Below are 22,773 nucleotides of genomic sequence, written 5' to 3'. Positions count from 1 at the left end.
TGTATGCACTTTTCTAATCACAGAGTAATCTGACTAAATTGAAGGAGAAAACACAGATGAGCAAGAAGAAATATCACCTGCCGCCCCTTTTCTGATTGCTAACTCCACTTCTAATTTGCTGTTCTTTCTTCCAAGATTTTCTCCCTATATACCCACATACAGAAATAACTTTTTCTTATAGAAATGTCAGTAAGCCATAGAGATTTTTTAAACTATGTCCTTCATGCATGTAAATACATCAGGGCATCTCGCCACATCACTAAGTACGAGCAACCTATGACTCATTCATTATACACTGAGAAACAAATCTTAGGTGCTTACTGTATGCCCACGCTGGGCTAGGTTCTGGGTTTATTCTGGAGAATAAAATGATTACAGGCCAACTGGGGAAAAAGATAAACCAAGAATCATGCTGCTGTACACAGACCAAGGTGTAAGTTTGCCAAGGTGTTAAGTTTCCAGAAGACCCATGTTATTGGGGGATTTGACCTGGTCAGGGAGGGATCTCCCAGGAAAGCAATGATTTGGCTGGCACTTGGAATGTGACTGGTAGTTAACCTAGTGAGGAGGCTGGGGAGAGAGTTCAGGCAGCTTGGAGCACGTAGCTCAGTGAGTAGGGTGCCGGCCACATACACCGAGGCTGGCAGGTTCAAACCTGGCCGGGCCTGCTAAACAACAATGACAACTGCAACAACAACAACAAAAAAAAGCCGGGCAGAGTGGCAGGTGCCTGTAGTCCCAGCTACTTGGGAGGCTGAGGCAAGAAAATTGCTTGAGACCCAAGAGTTGGAGGTTGCTGTGAGCTGTGCAGCCACAGCACTTTACCAAGGGCAACAGAGTAAGATTCTGTTTCAAAAAATAAAAAACAGACACAGTGTTCAAAGGCTCCATGCTGGGGGGAGTGCAGCCGGGAGCCAGGGGAGGGAGAGCGGAGGCCAGCTGCACAGCCGCCTCCACCAGTCCCCAGGTGACAGGCACAGGGCTTGTTCCCGACGCCTTGATGTTGTAAGCAAAGCTGAAGTGAACATCTAACTGCAGACGACTCCAGGCTTGCTGCTGATTTCCCTAGTGTTGTTGAGCCAAAATCCCAACCTGAATTTACTTCCTGCAAACCCCTCCTTGAGGTAGCCACCCCTGCTCTGTCCCTGTCCGTGCTCCAGCCCACATCAGAAGCATTAACTCTGGTTGACCAGGGACAGCTTGGGACAGGGACCAAAGTTGATCTGAGGACAGAAAGGATGAAAGCAATTGAGGTTCCCAGCTGGCGGGAGGGATGGTCCTCACTAGCCTGTATTTATCTCACTGGGCCTTTGACCCATCCCTGCCCTCCCAGAGCAGCTCACTGCCCAGTGAGGAGACAGCCCAGGGCCAGAGGGGGGTGGTCCTGGGGAAGCTCAGATAAGGCCCCATTCTGGCGGGGAGGAGGGGATGATCAGGGAAGACTCCCTGCAAGAGGTGTCCTGGCTCTGGGAGGTCTCAGGCAGCTCCAAGGAGTAGTGAGAGGGAAAGAGGGCAGCATTCCCACAAGTGGGAAAAGACATACAGAGGTGAGCAGCCAGAGGGCCCAGATCCGTGTGTGTTCTGGGAGGCAGCAGAGGTGGCAGGCAAGGCCAGGGTGGGCGTCGGCCTCCGTTTCCTCACCTAGGAGATGGAGGCAACAGTAGCCTCCATCATTTGGGTTGACCTGAGGATTAAATGAGTTAATTAATGGAAAGTACTTGGAAGACTACCTGGCAGGTGGAGGTATTGATAAAGGAGAATTGACATTATCACCAAGACTACCATCATCTCTCTAGAGTCTACTATGTGCATGGACATTCTGTTTTCTTAACATTTTCCTTTAAGTTGATTTATTTTGAACGTGGCTTTGTCCTAAGCAATCATATCCGCAAAAATCACAGCTTTTCTGACCTGTCATGTAGTTTTCCTAATACACAGTGACACAAAGCTGTAACCATTAAACTCACAATGGTGGTGGTAGCATGGGCCGTCTGGCGACATGGTACTTCTGCAGTGGTACATGAACCACCTGTGGGGAAACCCTGGCTCCTTCCCACTGGCTTCTTTCCTGCCCTTGGCCTTGTGCTCTTAGAGACCCCTCTGCAGCCCAGCCTCATCTGCTGGCCAGAAACTACCCGTTCCCTGTGCCTTCTCCCCTCCATCCTGTCTACAGCAACTGCTCATGTGCAGGCACCATGGCATGGTGTGTGAAGGGCCGACTGGGGACCTCAGGTAGGTCACTCCCCTCTCTGAGCCTCAGTTTCCTCAGCAGCTAAGTGGGCACATCAGAAACACTCTTGCAGGGGTGCTTATACATACCACACAGTGCGGGACAAGCATGTGCTGGGCCTGCCATGCACCTGCCCTCTGCTTGACACCCTGAGCATCTCTCACAGAGCTGGCATTCCACTGCGAGCATGGAGAAGGCAATAAATCAGATTGTTTCAAGGCAGTGCTTAAGGATGCGAGAAGAAGCATGAGACAAGTCTGGTGCTCGGGGAAAGCTTTTTCTGCATCGGCGACATATGAGTTGATATCTCATGGCCAGGGAGTCAGCAGGGCGAGTGGGGAGGGATCCCCCGCCAAAGGAACAGCATGTGCAAAGACCCAGAGGTAGGAAAGCAATCACTGTGGTTCTGGAACAGCAGAGGGGCCGTGTGGCTGGACTGGTCCTGCCAAATCGCCAGGCTGAGCAAATAAAAATAGAGGGCCTCGTGTACTCTATCTGGCAACCCCAGGTGATGGCAATGAGGGTCAGGCCATGAGGCAGCAACTGGACAGGACCCGGCAGGCCTGGTCAGTGGCAGGATGTTATTTTAAGGGTCTTGGTCAACGGGAATCGAGCCCTCCAGCCTCTTGCCTGGCCCACAGGCTTCAGGTGGGTATTCTTTGCTTACGGGGGGGAAATGTCTGTCAAGGACACCAGGATGAGCAGCACCCACGTTACAAAGGACCCTCCAAAAGATGACTCACCCTGAGCCACAGGCAAGAGAGAGAGCCAGGGCTGCTTCATGCTCTTAGGAGGCAAAAACAATCCTTATATAAATGAAGAGGAAGGGAGGGGGACAGCAGTAGTAGAGGGTGATGTTAAAATTAGAATAACTATGTTCTCTTACTTAGAAATGCAGTAGATGCCGCATGAATCTGTAATGGGTTTCCTTGCGGGCTGTGGAAGGGGAGGCCTGGGCCAGCTGTGTGAATACTCACGAGGAGCGGGAAAGGTCCCTAGAGACGCTGGTTTGCTGGACAGGGGCAGGGCCAGCTGCCTGGACGCTGATCTCCATTCTGCCACCAGGCGAATCTCTGTGTGACCTCAGGGCTGCCTGCCGCTCTCTGGGCCTGTTTTCCCTATATGCAAAGAGAGACCCTGCCCCACGGAGGATCAGGGGCCCTCACCTGGGCTCTGCTGGCTTCATTGACTCATTAGTGCTCGTTGAATGAATGAATAGGGGCTCTTTGGCAAACCCTTGATTTTTGTGGGCAGAGCTATTTTAAGACTTCTGTGCTAGGTTCTGGTTTGGCATTTCCATACCATGTTATATCTTACGTATTAAAAGGCCCTCACATGCCTCATTAAATAAAATTTATGTATAACCGTACAAGTGTGGAGTTGAGATGCATTTGACCAGTTGACTAATGTTATGTTCTATGGGCATTTAATTAAACATTTATTCATTTTGACATGCCAGGGTGTTTTTCTCCCTTCCCTCCCCCAGTCCCCATCTCAGATACGTTTGGACCCTTGCTAAGCTCCTGGCTGAGATGCGTGCTCAAGGTGCAAAGGAGGAGGAATCGTCTCCAGCCCCAAGGCGTCTCCAGCCTCAATCTTCTCATCTGCAAAAGGGGCAGGTTGCAGCGGAGGGTGCCTCAGGGCCCCCCCATTGTATCACTGATGCTGTATGCTCCAGAGGAGCGGGGCCTGCTAGGGAGCAGGCGGGCAGTGGAGGGTCCCTCAGGGCCCCCCATTGTGAGTGTCACGAAGCTATATGCTCCAGGGGAGCGGGGCCTGCTAGGGAGCAGGCAGGCAGTCGAGGGCTGCTACCACACACCCCCAAGCTGTGGTTGAACATTTGTCTCCTTCTACAATTTATGTATTGGAATTTAAAGCCCAAGGCCATGGTCCTAGGAGGTGGGGCCCTTTGGAAGGTGATTAGAATGAGAAGGCTCTGCCTTCTTAAATGGGAGTAATATCCTCATGAAACAGACTTCAGAGACCCCCAGGGAGGCCTTCCAAATTTTTCTGCCATGTGAGGACGGAGCAGCTGTCCTTCCCACCTTTGCCAGGTGAGGATACAGCAACAAGCTCCACCTTGGGAGCAGAGAGCAGCCTTCACCAGACACCCAATATGCCAGCACCATGACCTTGGATGGCCCAACTGCCAGAACTGTGAGAAATACATTTCAATTCTTTATGAACAACCTAGTCTAGGTGCTCAGGTACGGCAGCAGGAGCCCAGGAGACACTCAGGTGCGCCACTAGGTGCAGGGGTCCTCAAACTGCGGCCCGCGGGCCACCTGAGGCAGTGTGATGGTATTTGTTCCCGTTTTGTTTTTTTACTTCAAAATAAGATATGTGCAGTGTGCATAGGAATTTGTTCATAGTTTTTTTTTTAAACTATAGTCCAGCCCTCCAACGGCCTGAGGGACAGTGAACTGGCCCCCAGTTTAAAAAGTTTGAGGACCCCTGCATTAGGGCCTCAACTGGAGCCAGAGGGAGGAGGGGTGTCCCAACCAGGGCAGCAGACCTGCCAGCCTTCCCCACCTGAAAGCATTTGAGCAAGTCATTCCACAGGCTCCTCTGGCTACCTGGGTGCCAACCTTCCCAGTGGGTGGGGGGCGTTGCTAAAGTTCCCGTCCCTCAGAACCCTTATGGTAATAAACAACTGGGTGATTTACTTATTACCTTTTTCAATGTCATGGCTGCCCCTGCCCCCTGCAGTAGATATTATTATCCCCATATATAGATGAGTAGGCAGACTTGGAGGGGAGTAGGACAAGCCCTGTGGAGCCCCTGGTGCCGCTCAGACAAAGTCCCCGAGATGATTGAGGAGACGTGCCCAGAAGCACAGTAAATAGCATGGAGAGGCAGAGAGAGAAAGGTCCCGCTTTTTTATTTCTCTTGCAATCCTTCTGATTATACAAAGGAGAAGGTCTCAGGTAGGGTCTGGTGAGTCTTTAACACTTGTAAAGCTCCCTTTTAATTAATTAATTTATTTTTTGAGATAGAGTCTCACTCTGTAGCCCCTGAGAAGAGTGCTGTGGCACCATTTTCATCATAGCTCACAGCAACCACAAACTGTTGGGTTCAAGCGATCCTCCTGCCTCAGCCTCCTGAGTGGCTGGGACTATAGATGCCTCCCACAACGCCTGGCTTTATTTTTACTAAAAATAGAAAAACTATTTTTAGTTTTTCTCTTGCTCAGCTGGTCTCAAACTCCTGGGCTTAAAGGATCCTCCCACCTCGGCCTCCTTTGCACTGGCAGTTTTTTCTTTTCTTAAAATGTGTATATATTGTTTTGTGTGTATACAAATATACACACTCTGTAATTTGCCAAATTGCAATCCTTCAGTGTTTTTCAACCTTTTTAATCTCATGGCACACTTGAACCTATAGTTGAACTTCGTGGTACATTTAAATTATGTTAATCAAAATAAAAAGACTAAAAGAAAAAGAATAGACTTACTGTGCTTTGAACTTCTTTCACAAATAATTTAATTCATAATCTTTAAAAATTTTCATGGCACACTGGTTGAAAATCACTGTTTACAATGATAACACTTTCTAACTAAAGACATTTTTTCACTCGTTTTCATTTTATGGGTTACCTTCAATTTATGGCAAGTAACGAAGTTTCATTATAGACTAAATATGTTTTGGTAGGAAAACTTTTAAGCTAATGGTATTGTCCAAAAAAAAAAAAAGAAAGTAGAGAAAAAAGTCAAAATACATGTTTAGAGTGTACCCACCTATTGTAGGATTCATCAAGTCAGTATTTCAATGATCAAATTTGAGGTTACACTGGAGAGTGAAAGGGGGTTCAGCAGTGTACCCAGAGAAAAAAACAAAGAATAGAGAGGTTCAGGCCAGGTTTAAATGAAAGGTACATAGAGCCGCCTGGGCAGAGCCAAAGATGGTGTCTGCACTGGGGGAGGTTGGAGGCCTCTTTCTATATAGGACCAAAGCGGGTGGATAGATTCTACTGCCTGTTGGAGGATTCTGGGGGGGCTAGGGTCCTTTGGGGGAATCTTTGTTGCGGGGCTAGCCAGGCCCTTTGTGGACTTTTGTTGGAAAGGGGGCATTGTTTGTATAAGGCTCTGTTATTAACCCTCTGCGTGTCCTTCAATCACTCTCCCTCTTTGGGCCTCAGTTTTCCCATTTGCAATAAGGGATTAGTAGCCCAGATAGCTCCAGATGATGATGATGATGATGATGTAATTCTGCTGATGCCTTTTTCTGATCATATTCCCTTTATTTTAAGGGGAGTTCAGAGCCTTCCATATAGGTCCAGAAGAGAAGGAGCCAAAAGACATTTAAAACAAGCTTAGACCTGTGTACTGTTAAGGAAAAAGAAAACCTCAGGAACCCTCCCCCAGTCTTTATGCAAAAGGAAGGTCAAGCCTGGAGGATGTCCTTGCTGCAACCCCCTCCCACTTCCAAGTGAATTAGCTATTCCTGACAATGAGTCCCCTGGGGAAAGGAAAAAGGCCTCTGGAAGATGCCAAGAACTACCCCAAAGATCTAGCAATTCCTTGCTGAATCCCATAAACCAGAGCATGAAAATTATAACTTTAGGTCTGCAGGCTAAATCTAGCTCCTAAAAGTAAAGTCTGTGCAATTCCACACTAGTAATGTTGATTACCAGTTTATCTTTCCAGATGCAGAACAAGACAAGACTAAGATCACTCGTTCTCCGCTCCCTGGAAGGGAGACGTGCAGGACTGATTCTGCCTTTCCTCCCCTTTTTCTTTTCCAACATTCACCTCATCTTACGTAAGGTGCAGAGTTTCAGAGCCTTACGAGAAGGCTGCCGCTTGTCTTGCTACCGACCCCCGACTTCTTCTTTCTGTATGCCCTCGCCCCTTCAATACTCAAGTTCCCAAATCCCTCTATGGAAAAAAGTCACAGATGTATCTGTGGCTGTGTTTTTCCCAGTCGTGCCCCCAAACTTCAGCATAATAAACCTCTATCAACGGAGAACTTTGCCTCAGTTGCCTACTTTGGGTTGTCAGTACATGGGTTCCAGGAGCTGGGGATAAGAGGTGCTGGGAGGGGCTGCAATCCACCCAGGGGACTAGGTGAAGCTGCTCTCAGAGTCTCTGAAAGTGGTAGCTTTGTAGCCAGTTACCTCCTCAAAATGAGATATTTGAGGAATGAGCTCCCTTCCTGATTTGCAGAAAGAGATGAGTGACGAGTGACTGCAATAGCCAACCTATCCCATTTGAAGCAACCAAAAGACGCTCCTCAGTCAACCAGAAAGCAGGGGCCCAATGGCAAGCTCTGAGGATGAAAAGCTTGGAGCATCAGGACAGACAGGAACTCCAGCCCTGAGGAAATTCTTGAGAAGCTTCACCTCGTAGCAACACATATAGCTGGGCTTCATAAAACTCCTGAGAGTCTCTGCCTTTTATTTATTTATTTTAAATTTATTTCAATCAGTTAATTAATTAACTAATTAATCTTTTTTGAGGCACATCCCCAGGCTGGAGTGCTATGGCATCATAGCTCACAGCAACCTCAAACTCTTGGGCTCAAGTGATCCTCGGAATAGCGTTAGCATCACAACGCCCAGCTAATTTTTCTATTTTTAGTAGAGATGGGGTCTTGCTCTTGCTCAGGTTGGTCTTGAGCTCATGAGCTCAAGTGATCCAACTACCCTGGCCTCCCGGAGTGCTGGGATTACAGGCATGAGCCACCACACTTGACCTCTCTGCCTATTAATAGGTAAGTCAAAAGCGTTAACATGTACTGTAGTTGTTGATCTATTTGGACCTATTCAGCCATCTTATTTTATATTTTCAATAAATGATAATTTTATTTTGTTTCATTTATAAATTGATTAAATTGTCTTTGCTGTGTTTTTTTTTCTCTTTGAACTTTATAAAAGCTGTAGAATCAGTCTCCTTCTGACCTTACAAAAAAGCAAAATAAACCAGGAGGCGCCCACCATTAGCATTATCTGGAGTATATCCTGGAAATAGTCTGTGCATATCCAAGCACATAATTCTGCATGTTCCTTGGGATTTTAACCCAGTGGGAACATTCCACATTCACTGGCGTTGGCCTGGATTTTGACTCTTTGTCCTGAGAGTCACCTTCAAAGAGCCTCCCCAACCTCATATAAGGCTCAGAGGTTTCGCAGAAGGGATTTTCCATGGTTTTTCTCACCATGTGAGTTTACCTATGGAATAAATTCATATAATTGGAATTGTCAGGTAAAGTGTGTGTGCACTTGAAATCCAGTTCTGGAGTCTTCAGTTGTTCTTGGAGGAGCTTGTGCCAAATGTCACCCCAGCAATGTCTGAGAGTTAGATTTTATCTTCCCACATTCCCACCAGACAGGTGAGAACCATCTTTGAAAAACAGCAGGATGAAGCACCTCGGGAGCCAAAAGGAGCTCCCAAGTGGGCTGGGGGAGTCAAGGAGGGCTGCCAGCAGCAGGTGCTAATTGAACTGGGTCTTGTAGGATGATTAGGAGTTCGCTAGTGCAGGGAGTATGGGGAGCAGGTGTCTGGAAGAAGATGCCGCATGAATGGAACTGCATAGTGTGAATGCTTGACGTGTCCAAGCCAGAACATCTAGGAAGTGGAGAGGAGGGAACATGAATGTTCAGTGACGAGGGGCCCTGCACCACTTCCCTCTGGCTGCCTTCTTGACGAGGTGTGAAAGCAGCTGTCACTGCAGAGTGAGGCTCTATGGAAGTGGTGCAGGGTGGGGGAGCAACACACTCCAGGCTTAGGATTCAAGGCCACAACCCCATGCACTGAATGACCTTGGGCAAGACACACTCCTCTTTGGTCTCAGTTTCCTAAGAGGATGTCCTACAATCCCACAGCCCTGTGTTGTGTTAGGGAGAGATCGCTGGCACCAAGCAGGGGCTTAGCAGACCATCATTGTCCTGAGATTAGGGGTCTTCAGCTGTCACCTCGCTCATCTTGTCTTGCTACCCACTTTTGGGGTCCTCTACTTTCTGCCCATGCCCTGTCACGGCGTCAAGAGTCTGTGTTCTACAGCAAGACTCAGTTTACCAATCACATGCTGTCTGTTTCAGCAAAGTCCTTCACTCCAACACTGAACTCCATGGCTCAGTGTCCTGTAGGGGTAGGTGCAAGTGGCCGAGTAAGCGCCTAATATGAACAGCAACAACAGAGGGCATCGGAGGGTGGCATGGAGGGACAATGCCAGCTGCCAGACTGGCTCCTCCCTAGCCTGGGAGGCTAACTCTGTGCTGCCTCCAGGGCACTAGGCAGGCTGGGCGTCCTAAGGGTGACTGGCCTCAAACCAGGGTAGGGGGCTGGGGACAACTGCAGGGGGTGATGGATATGCCTTTGACACCTGAGTCATCCCTTTCCGAGACCCTGTGTGTAGACTGTCTCCTATTAAAGGCAGAGTCTATTTCTCTCCCTTCGAACCTGGTTGGCCTCTTGACTTACTTTGGCCAACAGAATGTGGCAGAAAAGACATTGGGCTGCCCTCACTCCCACCCCAAAAAGGAACCATTGACTGAGTGAGTGCTGGATTGCTCTGGAGCCCCCAGCATTAGGGGCTCTTGTCAGACCTGTGAGGGGAAGGTATGAGGGGGTCAGTCCAAGGGGAGGCGGCCACCATTCACCTGGAGACAATTGCAGCCAGGCGGGACCTGTCCCAGAAGAGCCCCAAAACTAGACGCTTTGTATGAAATTTCCTGCCCTTGAAGTGTTGGCGCTGGTATTGGTACTCACCGTTGTAAAGCACTGCCCATCATGGGCTGGGAGGGCCAGCTGCCTCATTTGGAGACTGTGCCCTAGGTTCCAGTTCAGTCCTGCGCACTGATAGCTGTGTCTCAAACATGTCCCTTACCCTAGTTCACACACCTGTGCCTTCAGCAAGGACCTTGGCTGGAGGTGGCAGAGGGACACCTGGAAAGAGCCTGGAAAGACTTCCCCTGGCAGTTGTGACCAGGAACCCAGCCCAGAATGGGGTCCTGGGGGAGGCTTCATGCTGAGCCTGGAGAAGCTGGTTACCCGTCCCCACACCACCACCCCCACTTGTTCTACTCCAGGGTGACCCCTGACAGGGACACCGGGAGAAGAATAATCAGTATCCTTAATTTAAGCCACTCTAGTTGGTGTGCAGTCCTATCTCATTGTGATGGGTTTTTCTCTCGCTCTCTTTTTTTTGTGTGTGTGATGTTTTTCATTTAATGGTTTTATTGAGATGTAGTCAACGTGCCAAAAAACTCACCTTTAAAGTGCATGGCTTGTTCGAACCCAGCCCAGGCCTGCTAAAACAACAATGGCAAATACAACAAAAAAATCTGGGTGTTGTGGCAGGCGCCTGTAGTCCCAGCTACTTGGGAGGCTGAGGCAAGAGAATTACTTAAGCCCAAGAGTTTGAGGTTGCTGTGAGCTGTGATGGCACAGCACTCAACCAAGGGCTATAAAGTGAGACTCTGTCTCTAAAAAAAAAAAAAAGAAAGAAATCTTCACCCTTTAATCTCACCACTTTCCTTTTGCCCAGATGCAACCACTAATCTGCTTTATGCCTCCACAGCTTTGCCTATTCGGATATTTCATAGAAAAGGAATCACATAATATGTGGTCCTTTGTGACTGGCTAATTCCACTTAGCATGTTTTCCCAATACATGTTGTATTCAATTCTCTTGGGCATATACCTGGGAATGGAATTGCTGGGTCGTATGGTTTAAATATTTAAATGTTTGAAGAACAGCCAGACTATTTTCCAAGGCAGCTGCTCTGTTTTTACATTCCCAGCAGCAGAGTCTGCAGTTCTGATCTTTCTACATCCTCCCCAGCACCTGTGAGTGTAGTTTTTATTCCAGACGACCCAGTGGGTGTGAGTGGTGTGGCTCTGCTTTGCATTTCTTTGATGGCTGATAACGCTGAGCACCCTTCCATAAGCTTAGTACATCTTCTGCGGAGAAACGTCTATACAGATCCTTTGCACATTTTTAAATTGTGTAGTGTTTTATATTATTGAATTGTAAAAGTTCTTTATATATTCTAGATACCAGTCTCTACTCAGATTCATGATTAGCAAAAATTTCCTCCTATTCTGTGGGGTTTTTTTTAACTTTCTTGGTTGAAGTCCTTCAAAGCATAAAAGCTTTTAATTTCAATGTGTACTTTATCTCATTTTTCTTTATTGCTTGTGCTTTTGATGTCATATCTAAATTATTGTGGTTTTAATTTGCATTCCCCTAATGACTAACGATGTTGAGCTTGTTTTTATGTGTTTACTTGGCATTTGTGTATCCTCTTGGGTGAAATCCCTATGAAAAACTTCTGCCCATTTTTAATTGGGTTGTTTTTCTCCTTTTTATTGAGTTGTAAAAGTTCCTTATTTATTCTATATACATGTTTCATGAGACTATATAGTTTGCAAATATTTTCTACCACATTATGACTTACCTTTTCATTTTCTTAATAGCTTATTTTGAAGAGCAAGTTTTTTATTGTGATGAAGTCCAATTTATTGATTTCTTTTTAGAGTTCATGCTTTTGTGTCACATTTAAGAAATCATTGCCAAACTCAAGGCCACCAAAAGTTTTTTTATAGACATTTTATATATTCATCTCCTACATTAGGTTTATGATATAGTCCAAGTTAATTTTATAGATACTGCAATAAATGGGTGGCAGTTCATTCTTTTACCTATAGATACCCAGTTGTCCCAGCAGCATTTGTTGAATGACTATCCTTTCATTTACTGAGTTAGCTTAGCATCTTTGTCAAAAATTCATTGAATTGAGGCCAGGTGTGGTGGCTGACACCTGTAGTTCTGGAAGGCCGAGGCAGGTGGATCGCTTGAGCGCATGAGTTCAAGATCAACCTGAGAAACAGCGAGACCCCATCTCTACTAAAAATAGAAAAACTAGCTGGGGATTGTGGTGGGCGCCTGTAGTCCCCACTACTCAGGAGGCTGAAGCAGGAGGATCACTTGAGCCCAAGAGTTTGAGGCTGCTGTGAGCTGTGATGGGCACTCCACCCCTGGGTTCAGAGTGGACTCTGTCTCAAAATATTCATTGAATTGATTAAGTATACAAAGATCTGACAATTAAGTTCATGAACTTGCTATCATATGCTGATGTTGGCAGCCCTGTACAAACAGCTTGGTAAGGTGTCATCACCTTGGTTTTTCAGGGGCTCACAGCTGTGTTCGTGTCACTGTGTGGCTATACTTGTGGAGCGGCATTCATTATTGTCGTTGTGTGTTTTTGTGTGCTGCTGTGAGAATATTGAAGCTTGTGTTAGAGCAATAAACAAATATTAAATTTCTTGTTAAACTTGGTGAGAGTGGAAGTGACATCAGGGGCATGTTAGTTCAAGTGTGTAGGGATAATGCCATGAAGAAAATGGCAGTGTACAAGTGGATTAAAAGTTTTTCCAAAGGGAAAGACAGTGTCATTGATGAAGGGAGGTCAGGGCAGCCAGTAACAGGCAGAACCGATGGGAACAATGCAAAAATGTGGTGAATTGTGTGTAAAAATTGTTGGCTGACTTTGAGAAGCATGGAAGACCGAATAAACATGGATAGAGAAATGGGAAAATCATAAAATCTTGGCATGAGAAAGGTATGTGCAAAAATGGTCCTGAAGGAGCTCCCTGATGAACACTGTTCGACCGATAAGCAAATACCTGTTTTGGAACACACTCCCAACTCACCTGGTTTGACCCACAATGACTTTTTTCTTTCCCTAAAGATAAAGAAAATGTTGAAAGGAGGATATTTTGAGGACACTCAGAACATCAAGGATAATATGATGACAGTACTGACGGCCATTCCAGAAAAGAGCTCCAAAATGGCTCTGAAGGGGAAACTAGGTGCTGGTGTCTGTGTAGTTCTCCAATGCTATTCAGCAGTGAGGTATGTACCACTTTTTCTGGAATGAGTTGGCAACCGTAATTGTCAAAATTCACATACTATATGTGTCAGTCTCCTTCTAGATCCTTTTGTATTCTATTCATTCGCGTGTCTCTCTTTACACCAGTACCGTTGGTTTTGATTACTCTTGCCCTATAATAAGTCCTGAAATTTGGCAGTGTGAAACTTCAATGTTGTTTTTCTTTTTGGAGATATGAGTGGGACAGTTCATATTGCATGGGGCTCCCTGCATGTTGCTTCTGAGGCCCCTCAGCATTGAACACCAGAGTATCGTCAGTCATTGTGGTGACCAGAAATGTCCCCCAGGAGATTTCCATATGTCCTGGTCAGACACAATATCACCCCCCAAAAGAATCTCTTCCTCAAATGCACAAGAATTAGACTAGCATCAGCGGTACCAGGTGAGGAGGAAATGGAGCAAACCCTTCCAAGTTCTGAGGAAGTGGATTTTAACCTGGAATTCTATACCAAGCCAAACTATCAGTCAAGTGTGAGTGCAAAGTAATTACTTTCAGAAACAGAAACTCAAAGACATATCCACAGGCCATCTCAGGGAAAATTGCTTGAAGATATACACTGCAAAACAGAACATGAATATAAGAAAGAGAATATACAGGATGCAGAATATACAGAAACAGTAGACCCAATCCAGAAGCAGCCCCAGTGATAGCCATGTAGCAGGGGCAGGAAGCAGCCAGCCCAAATTATAGCAGTGAGCCAGACAGCCCACCGAGGAAAGTTGTTAAGGAGAAAAATAAATTTTCTACAACAAATAGTAACATTAAAAGGGTGGAGGAGAGAGGGAGATTAAAGATGGCGGCCGAGTAACAGCTTCCTTGCAACTGGGAACAGCGAGTCTGGGGAGACAAGACTCCAGGCATCTCTGGCCGGTGGGATCTGCCTATAATCATCCCTTTGAGGATACAGGGAGCCAGCAAGGGACTTCTGGACCCCAAGAGGAGGACAAAAACAGTGGAAAACTGGCAAGTGGTTGCGTGTGTTCCATCGACCTAATCACACCAGCAACCGTAAGTACAAGCAGCAGTGAGAATGCAAACCGGAAAGGCCTTACCTGTGAACTGTTTTGGTGTTCTTGGACTTGGCACTCAGTTGAACTGCCTTGGGGAGAGCTTGAGCAGGAGTGTGGACAACTTTGGGCATTGTCTGGGGCCCCAGACTGAGCCACTGAGCTGGGCACAGGAAGCCATTGTGAAAGAACTGCCCCGGCAAGCTCTGCCCTCAGGGTCTCAGAGCAAGGATTGGGTGAGTCAAAGTAACCTACTGACTGAGCAGCCTAAAGGCGGGGACTGAGCTGCCTTACAGCCTTAATCCTTAGGGGCAGAGTGAGACGGTTTTGGCACACTGGAGCCTTGGGCTGTTGCCCTGGGTAGAGTGCCGTGACGTCACAGCTCATAGCAACCTCAAACTCCTGGGCTTGGTGCCGCCCAGACCTCCGTAAGAGCTGTGCAATGACCCCCGACCCGTGACCCGCACCCACCGGGCCTCCACATTCCCTGACCAGGGACTGCAGGAGCCACGCAACCCTGCATCCTCCCTCCTGTGTCCTTCCAGCTTCGACACTAGCCTGTTCATCTGGACAGGGACTCAGGTAGCTGCGTGCCCTTTGGAGCCCTCCCTGCCTCTGCGCAAAGCTCTTCTCCTGGCCAGAGACTGCTGGAGCCTTGGGCTCTCTATGACAAAGTCACTGGGCGCCTGGCACTCCCAGAACCGTTCGCGCCACCCCCAGCCCTGTTGCTGGATCTGGGTGTGTCACAAACCGGAGCTGCTTCCACAACCAGAACTCCCTAGCTAGAGCAGCCCCAGAGGAACTACACAGGGTCACTCCCTACAAAGATCCAGCAACAATAGAGCAATCCCACTGGGGTCTAATCTTGGAGAGACACCTCCCCAACTCTGAGGATGGCCAGAGGCAGTGGTGAAAAACAATCATCAGGTGAAATCAACAGAAAAACTCTGGCAATATGAATAATCAGAGTAGATCAACTCCCCCAAGGATCAATGGGGCAGACACAGCACAAGACCCCATGCACAAACAAATAGCTGAGATGTCAGAAATTGAATTCAGGATCTGGATAGCAAATAAGATAGAATTAGAATTCCAAAAGTTGGGCGGCACCTGTGGCTCAGCGGGTAGGGCGCCGGTCCCATATGCCGGAGGTGGCGGGTTCAAACCCAGCCCCGGCCAAAAAAAAAAAAAAAAAAAAAAAAGAATTCCAAAAGTTATCTCAAGGATTCAACGGATTCAAAGACCAAATGACCAAAGATTTCGACACATTGAGACAAGAAGTTGCAGCCCTCAAAGATCTGAGAAACACAGTAGAATCCCTCAGTAACACAATGGAGCAAGTAGAAGAAAGGATTTCTGACATTGAAGACAAAGCTTTCGAACGCTCCCAAACCCTCAAAGAAGAAGAGAAATGGAGAGCAAAAACAGACCACTCTCTCAGAGAGCCCTCCGATAATTTGAGGAAAACCAATATTCATCTTATAGGGATCCCCGAAAGTGATGAAGTGGCTTCACAAGCACAGAGTCTCTTCTCCATGAGATTATGAAGGAGAACTTTCCAGACAAGCCAAGAGAGTCTGAAAATCACATAGCAGACAGTTTCAGAACTCCAGCACGAGTCAACCCAATTAAGACATCCCCCAGACACATCATCATCAATTTCACTAAAGTTAATATGAAGGAGAAAATTCTGAAAGCTGCCAGATGAAAGAAAACCATTACCTATAAGGGGAAGAATATCAGAATAACTGCAGATCTCTCTGCTGAAACCTTTCAAGCTAGAAGAGGATGGTCATCGACTTTTAATCTCCTAAAACAAAATAACTTTCAACCCAGGATCCTGTACCCAGCTAAACTGAGCTTCATTTATGAAGGAGAAATTAAATACTTCAACGACATTCACATGTTGAAGAAATTTGCCACAACTAAACCAGCTCTCCAGGACATTCTTAGACCTATCCTCCATAAAGACCAGCATAATCCTCCACCACAAAAGTAAACCCACCCAAAAAATTTTTGATCAAATTCCAACTTCCATAGTCGCAAAAGGATTAAAAATGTTCACTGGTCTCTCAAAAGGCTTATCAATACTCTCAATTAATGTAAATGGTTTAAACTGTCCTCTAAAGAGGCATAGGTTGGCGGACTGGATACAAAAACTCAAGCCAGATATCTGCTGCATCCAAGAATCGCATCTTACATTAAAAGACAGATATAGACTCAAGGTGAAGGGATGGTCATCTATATTCCAGGCAAATGGAAAGCAGAAAAAAGCAGGCGTTGTAATCCTGTTCGCAGACGCAACAGGCTTTAAACCGACCAAAATAATTAAGGATAAGGATGGACACTTCATATTTGTTAAAGGTAATACTCAATATGATGAGATCTCAATTATTAATATTTATGCACCTAGGGCAGTGCCTGTGGCTCAGTGAGTAGGGCGCCGGCCCCATATGCCGAAGGTGGCGGGTTCAAACCCAGCCCCTGCCAAACTGCAACAAAAAAATAGCCAGGCGTTGTGGCGGGCGCCTGTAGTCCCAGCTACTCTGGAGGCTGAGGCAAGAGAATTGCGTAAGCCCAGGAGTTAGAGGTTGCTGTGAGCTGTGTGAGGCCATGGCACTCTACCCGAGGGCGGTACAGTGAGACTCTGTCTCTACAAAAAAAAAAAAAAAGAAATCGACCAATACCTGGAAGCACGCCACCTACCAAGACTTAGCCAGAACGAAGTGGAAATGTTGAACAGGCCTATATCAAGTTCTGAAATAGCATCAACTATACAAAATCTCCCTAAAAAGAAAAGCCCAGGACCAGATGGCTTTACGTCAGAATTCTACCAAACATTTCAAGAAGAACTAGTACCTATACTACTAAACCTCTTCCAAAATATAGAAAAAGAAGGAATATTACCCAGCACATTCTATGAAGCAAACATCACCTTGATCCCCAAACCAGGGAAAGACCCAACAAGAAAAGAAAATTATAGACCAATATCACTAATGAATATAGATGCTGAAATACTCAATAAGATCCTAACAAACAGAATCCCAACAACACATCAAAAAAATTATACACCATGACCAAGTCGGATTTATCCCAGGGCCTCAAGGCTGGTTCAATATATGTAAATCTATAAATGTAATTCAACACATAAACAGACTTAAAAATAAAGACCATATGATTCTTTCAATTGATGCAGAAAAAGCTTTTGATAATATCCAGCATCCCTTCATGATCAGAGCACTTAAGAGAATTGGTATAGAAGGGACATTTCTTAAACTAATAGAGGCCATCTACAGCAAACCCACAGCCAATATTGTATTGAATGGAGTTAAATTGAAATCATTTCCACTTAGATCAGGAACCAGGCAAGGTTGCCCATTGTCTCCATTGCTCTTTAACTTTGTAATGGAAGTTTTAGCCATTGCAATTAAGGAAGAAAAGGTGATCAAGGGTATCCACATAGGGTCAGAAGAGATCAAACTTTCACTCTTCGCAGATGATATGATCATATATCTGGAAAACACTAGGGATTCTACTACAAAACTTTTTTTTTTTCTACTACAAAACTTTTAGAAGTGATCGAGGATTATAGCAATGTCTCAGGCTACAAAATCAACACCCGTAAATCTGTAGCCTTTATATATACCAACAATAAGCAAGCTGAACGAACAGTTAAGGACTCTATTCCTTTCATGTAGTGCCAAAGAAGATGAAATATTTGGGAGTATACCTAACAAAGGACGTGAAAGATCTCTACAAAGAGAACTATGAAACTCTAAGAAAAGAAATAGCCAAAGATGTTAACAGATGGAAAAACATACCATGCTCATGGCTGGGAAGAATCAACATTGTTAAAATGTCCACACTGCCCAAAGTAATATATAATTTTAATGCAATTCCTATTAAAGCTCCATTGTCATACTTTAAAGATCTTGAAAAAATAATACTTCGTTTTATATGGAATCAGAAAGAACCTCGAATAGCCAAAACATTACTGAACAATAAAAACAAAGCAGGAGATCATTGTATACAGTTATGATTTAATAAAAATTAAATGAAAAGTCAAAAAAAAAAAAAAAAAAAAAAAAAACAAAGCAGGAGGAATCACGCTACCAGACCTGAGACTGTACTATAAATCCATAGTGATCAAAACAGCATGGTACTGGCACAAAAGCAGAGAAGTAGATGTCTGGAACAGAATAGAGAACCGAGAGATGGATCCAGCTACTTACCGTTATTTGATCTTTGACAAGCCAATTAAAAACATTCAGTGGGGAAAAGATTCCCTATTTAACAAATGGTGCTGGGTAAACTGGCTGGCAACCTGTAGAAGACTGAAACTGGACCCACACCTTTCACCATTAACTAAGATAGACTCTCACTGGATAAAAGATTTAAACTTAAGACATGAAACTAAAAATACTTGAAGAAAGTGCAGGGAAAACCCTTGAAGGAATCGGCCTGGGTGAATATTTTATGCAGAGGACTCCCCAGGCAATTGAAGCAGTATCAAAAATACACTACTGGGACCTGATCAAACTAAAAAGCTTCTGCACAGCCAAGAACATAGTGAGTAAAGCAAGCAGACAGCCCTCAGAATGGGAGAAAATATTTGCAGGTTATACCTCCGATAAAGGTCTAATAACCAGAATCCACAGAGAACTCAAACATATTAACAAGAAAAGAACACATGATCCCATCTCAGGGTGGGCAAGGGACTTGAAGAGAAACTTCTCTAAAGAAGACAGACGCATGATCTACAAACACGTGAAAAAAAGCTCATCATCCTTAATCATCAGAGAAATGCAAATCAAAACTACTCTGAAATATCACCTAACCCCAGTAAGAGTAGCCCACATAACAAAATCCCAAAACCAGAAATGTTGGCGTGGATGTGGAGGAAAGGGCACACTTTTACACTGCTGGTGGGAATGCCCACTAATACGTTCCTTCTGGAAGGATGTTTGGAGAATACTTAGAGACCTAAAAATAGACCTGCCATTCAATTTTATAATTCCTTTACTAGGTTTATACCCAGAACACCAAAAGTCACAATATAACAAAAACATCTGTACCAGAATGTTTATTGCAGCCCAATTCATAATTGCTAAGTCATGGAAGATGCCCAAGTGCCCATTGACCCACGAATGGACTAGAAAACTGTGGTACATGTATACCATGGAATACTATGCAGCCTTAAAGAAAGATGGAGACTTTACCTCTTTCATGTTTACGTGGATGGAGCTGGAACATATTCTTCTTAGCAAAGTATCTCAGGAATGGAAGAAAAAGTATCCAATATATTCAGCCCTACTATGAAGCTAAATTATAGCTTTCACATGAAGGCTTTAACCCAACTATAGCACAAGACTATGGGGAAAGGGCCAAGGAAGGGGGAGGGAGGGGGGAGGTTTTGGTGGAGGGAGGGTAATGTGTGGGCCACATCTATGGTGCATCTTAGAATGGGTACAGGCGATTGCACTAATGTACACAGCTATGATTTAACAATAAAATAAAATAAAATAAAAAAGATTTCCAAAAAAAAGGTGGAGGATCTCACTGAGAAGCTGAACATGGATAATAAACAGCAAAAATTAATAAAGTTATACATAAAATGCTTCCTTTTTTCCTGTATCCTCCTCCCAATTTTTGTTACCTTTATTTTCTCTGGAGTGCATGCTTCAGGCTTACATATTCTTTTTTGTAGTTCGATTTAAATTACTTGACCTTGAATTTATCATACTGGAAAAACCAGTTATTGGTTTTTAGATTTTAGAATCCATCTGTATACAAAACAGGAAAACCTTAACTAGTGTTAAGCCACATAAATCCTATAAGTCCTAACACAGTATAGGGAGTGGTATGAAGATAGGGACAGGTGAGGAGGACAGGCAGAGTGTCCTGGGTCACCTCCCAGGGAGACATTCAGAGATGGAGGTTTGTGTGTGAGAGGTTTCCTGGGGAGAACTCTTGGGCCTGCACCAGCAAGGGAAAGGAGAGGCAGGCTAGGATTGGCAGCGGTAGAGTCTGGGCCATGGTAAAAGCCCAGCAGAGGTGATCCCACTAGAATTCTGGAGCTGGGATGACTCCTCAGAGTTGTGCAAATTGAGGCAAGGGGGCTGGGTCTTCCCGCACGAATCAGTTACTGGATGAAGGCTGCCTTTGGAAGAGAGTACAACCTTGCAGATTCCAAGGCAAAGTCCGTCATCTCAGGGCAATTTCCCAAGAGAGTCTGAGCTGTGAGCCATCACCTGCCAACATGGCCAGCCACTGGGAGATAAGGGGCTCATTGTGAAGTGAGAACCTGGGCAGCGACCATGGCATCTATTCCAGAGTGCTGCTGGGAGTCTAGAAGTCCCAAGTCTTCTATCTTACACTGTGGGAGTTAGGCAAGAGACTGTCCATACTGCGTGGCCTCACTTTGTTTCAGTGCTTTGTTTGTCAGCATGGTAAAGCACCTGCTTTGCCCCTACCTGACCGATCTGCTTCCTTGCCCTGTCCTCACGTTCCTACATGCAGGGAGACCGAAGGAGATACTTGGGTGCTAAGAGTCCAGAGTCCAGTCCTGCATCCAGAAGGGAGGTCAATTAGTTCAGTGGGGTCTAGTGGTAGGGGGCAGAGCCAGGGAGACTAGAGGAGGTGGCAGCAGAGTTTGTAGAACGGGGTAGCAGGTGGGTCATGCTTTCAAAGTCAGGCCTGATTTTGAGTGAGTGTTGGGGAAGGGTGGCACTCTCCAGCTTGAAGAAGAAAAGTGAGCTGCAGGAATATGTTCTCAGCTCTCAACTTGCTTTGACCCAATGGCAAAACTTTCTGGCTGACATATTATTATTACCACCAGGTTCATGTTGAATCTCAGACAGATCTGGCACTTGTCAGGTACTGCTGCAACGCTCTGTACCCTGTCTCACTGCTCATCCTGTGGTGTGCTGGAGTCAGTCTGTACATGCTTCTGATGGCAGGCTGTGCCCTAGTCCCAGCTCCACCCATGGACACTGAGGTCACACTCAGCGCTTGAAATCAGCCATGGTGGGAATATTTACACAATGGACACTGGCAAATGCTACAAATGTTGCTTTTTTTTTCTGATTGTTAAATGCTTACCATTATCTCCCTACACTCCCCTGGGACTGGATTCATGATTTGAGGGGCCCAGTGTAAAATGCTGTGCCCCTTGTTCAAAAATTAAGACTACCAAGACAGAGAAAACAGAGCATTAAGCCAAGTGAGGGCCCGTCCGAATGCAGGACCCTGTGGGACTGCCCCATCCAATGCCCACCTCCTGTCTCAATGGGAGATTTCTAAGAGAAAAGGGACTGTCTCTCCTGCTGAGTGTCCCCAGAGCCTGGCCACAGTCAATGCTCAATAATTTGCTAAACGAATGGCTGGTCGATGCTCTTGGAAGAAATGACCTCCCTTCTCTAGTGGACACAGGCTCTATTCCTTCCCTGGAGTGTGAGCCAGGAAGGATGGTGTACTTGGCCTCATTGCTGGGGCAGACTCTCTTGTAACCTCCAGCTCTGGGGACTTGGCTGTAACTGGAGCACCCCAGAGTGCCAGGAATGGATGTTAACAAGGCAGAGGCAGATGGCAAGCCTAAGGGCGCCCCGTCCTCTCCCCTCTCTTGTCACCTCAAGCGGAGGAGCCCTGTGAGGGGAGCTGGGTCTTGTGCGCCACCCACTGGTGTTCTCCCCTGGTGCCCCAGGGTCTCTGTGTGACTCAGGGAGTCTGGGGATAGGGAGGTCCTGAGAGCCAGGGTCCTGCCCAGGGGATAGTGTTGCTCCCTAGAGGAGCCCACAGCACCCTGGGTGCCTGTTGCCATCTTCTGCCTTGGCCAGGCCGGGAAGCTCCTGAAAGGTGGGGCTTAGTCTCATCCTGCCAAGGTCTCCAAGTGCCACACAGGCCTGGCACAGACCAAGTGCTTGGGTAGGAAGTTTCCGTAAGGAGGCAGCATGGAGACGGAAATGTGAGGTCAGCTTCATTTTGCAACTGCCGGAACGGGCTATTGGGGCACCACAAGTGCACTGGGCATAGGAGAAGAGCCCAGCTGCTCCTCTCCACCTATCAGCCCTGTCTGCTGCGATTCTCACCGAGGGTGCCAGGAATTAAGAGTCAATTTCCTTCTCTCCCAAACACTGGCAGAGACCCATGTGTGACTCCACAGTCAGGTCTCCCATAAGGGTGTGAGAAGCCTGGGCCACTAACAGCCCTTTTGGAAAGCTCCTGGTGTCCTATAAACGGAGGAATTTTTTTTTTTTTTTTTACAAAGTCACACTTTGTTGCCCTGGGTAGAGTACTGTGGCATCATAGCTCACAGCAACTTCAAACTCTTGGACTCAAGTGATCTTCTTGCCTCACCCTCCCAAGTAGATGGGACTATAGGCACCTAACAGGATTCCTGGCTAGTTTTCTTTTTCTTTTTTTTTAGTAGAGACGAGGTCTTGCTCTTGCTTGGAGTGGTCTGGAACTTCTGAGCTCAAGCAATCCATCTGCCTCAGTCTCCCAAAGTTCTAGGATTTCAGGTCTGATTCACCACATGCAGCCTCAAAAGGAGGACATATTAGGCTAGGGGTTGCAAAAATGTTGCTGTATTTTAAACATATAAACTGAAATGATGAATACTTTTTACAAATAAGACACCATAT

This window comes from Nycticebus coucang, chromosome 8 (genome assembly GCF_027406575.1).
Source record: "Nycticebus coucang isolate mNycCou1 chromosome 8, mNycCou1.pri, whole genome shotgun sequence".
Taxonomy (NCBI): Eukaryota; Metazoa; Chordata; class Mammalia; order Primates; family Lorisidae; genus Nycticebus; species Nycticebus coucang.
This window is presented reverse-complemented; position numbering follows the sequence as displayed.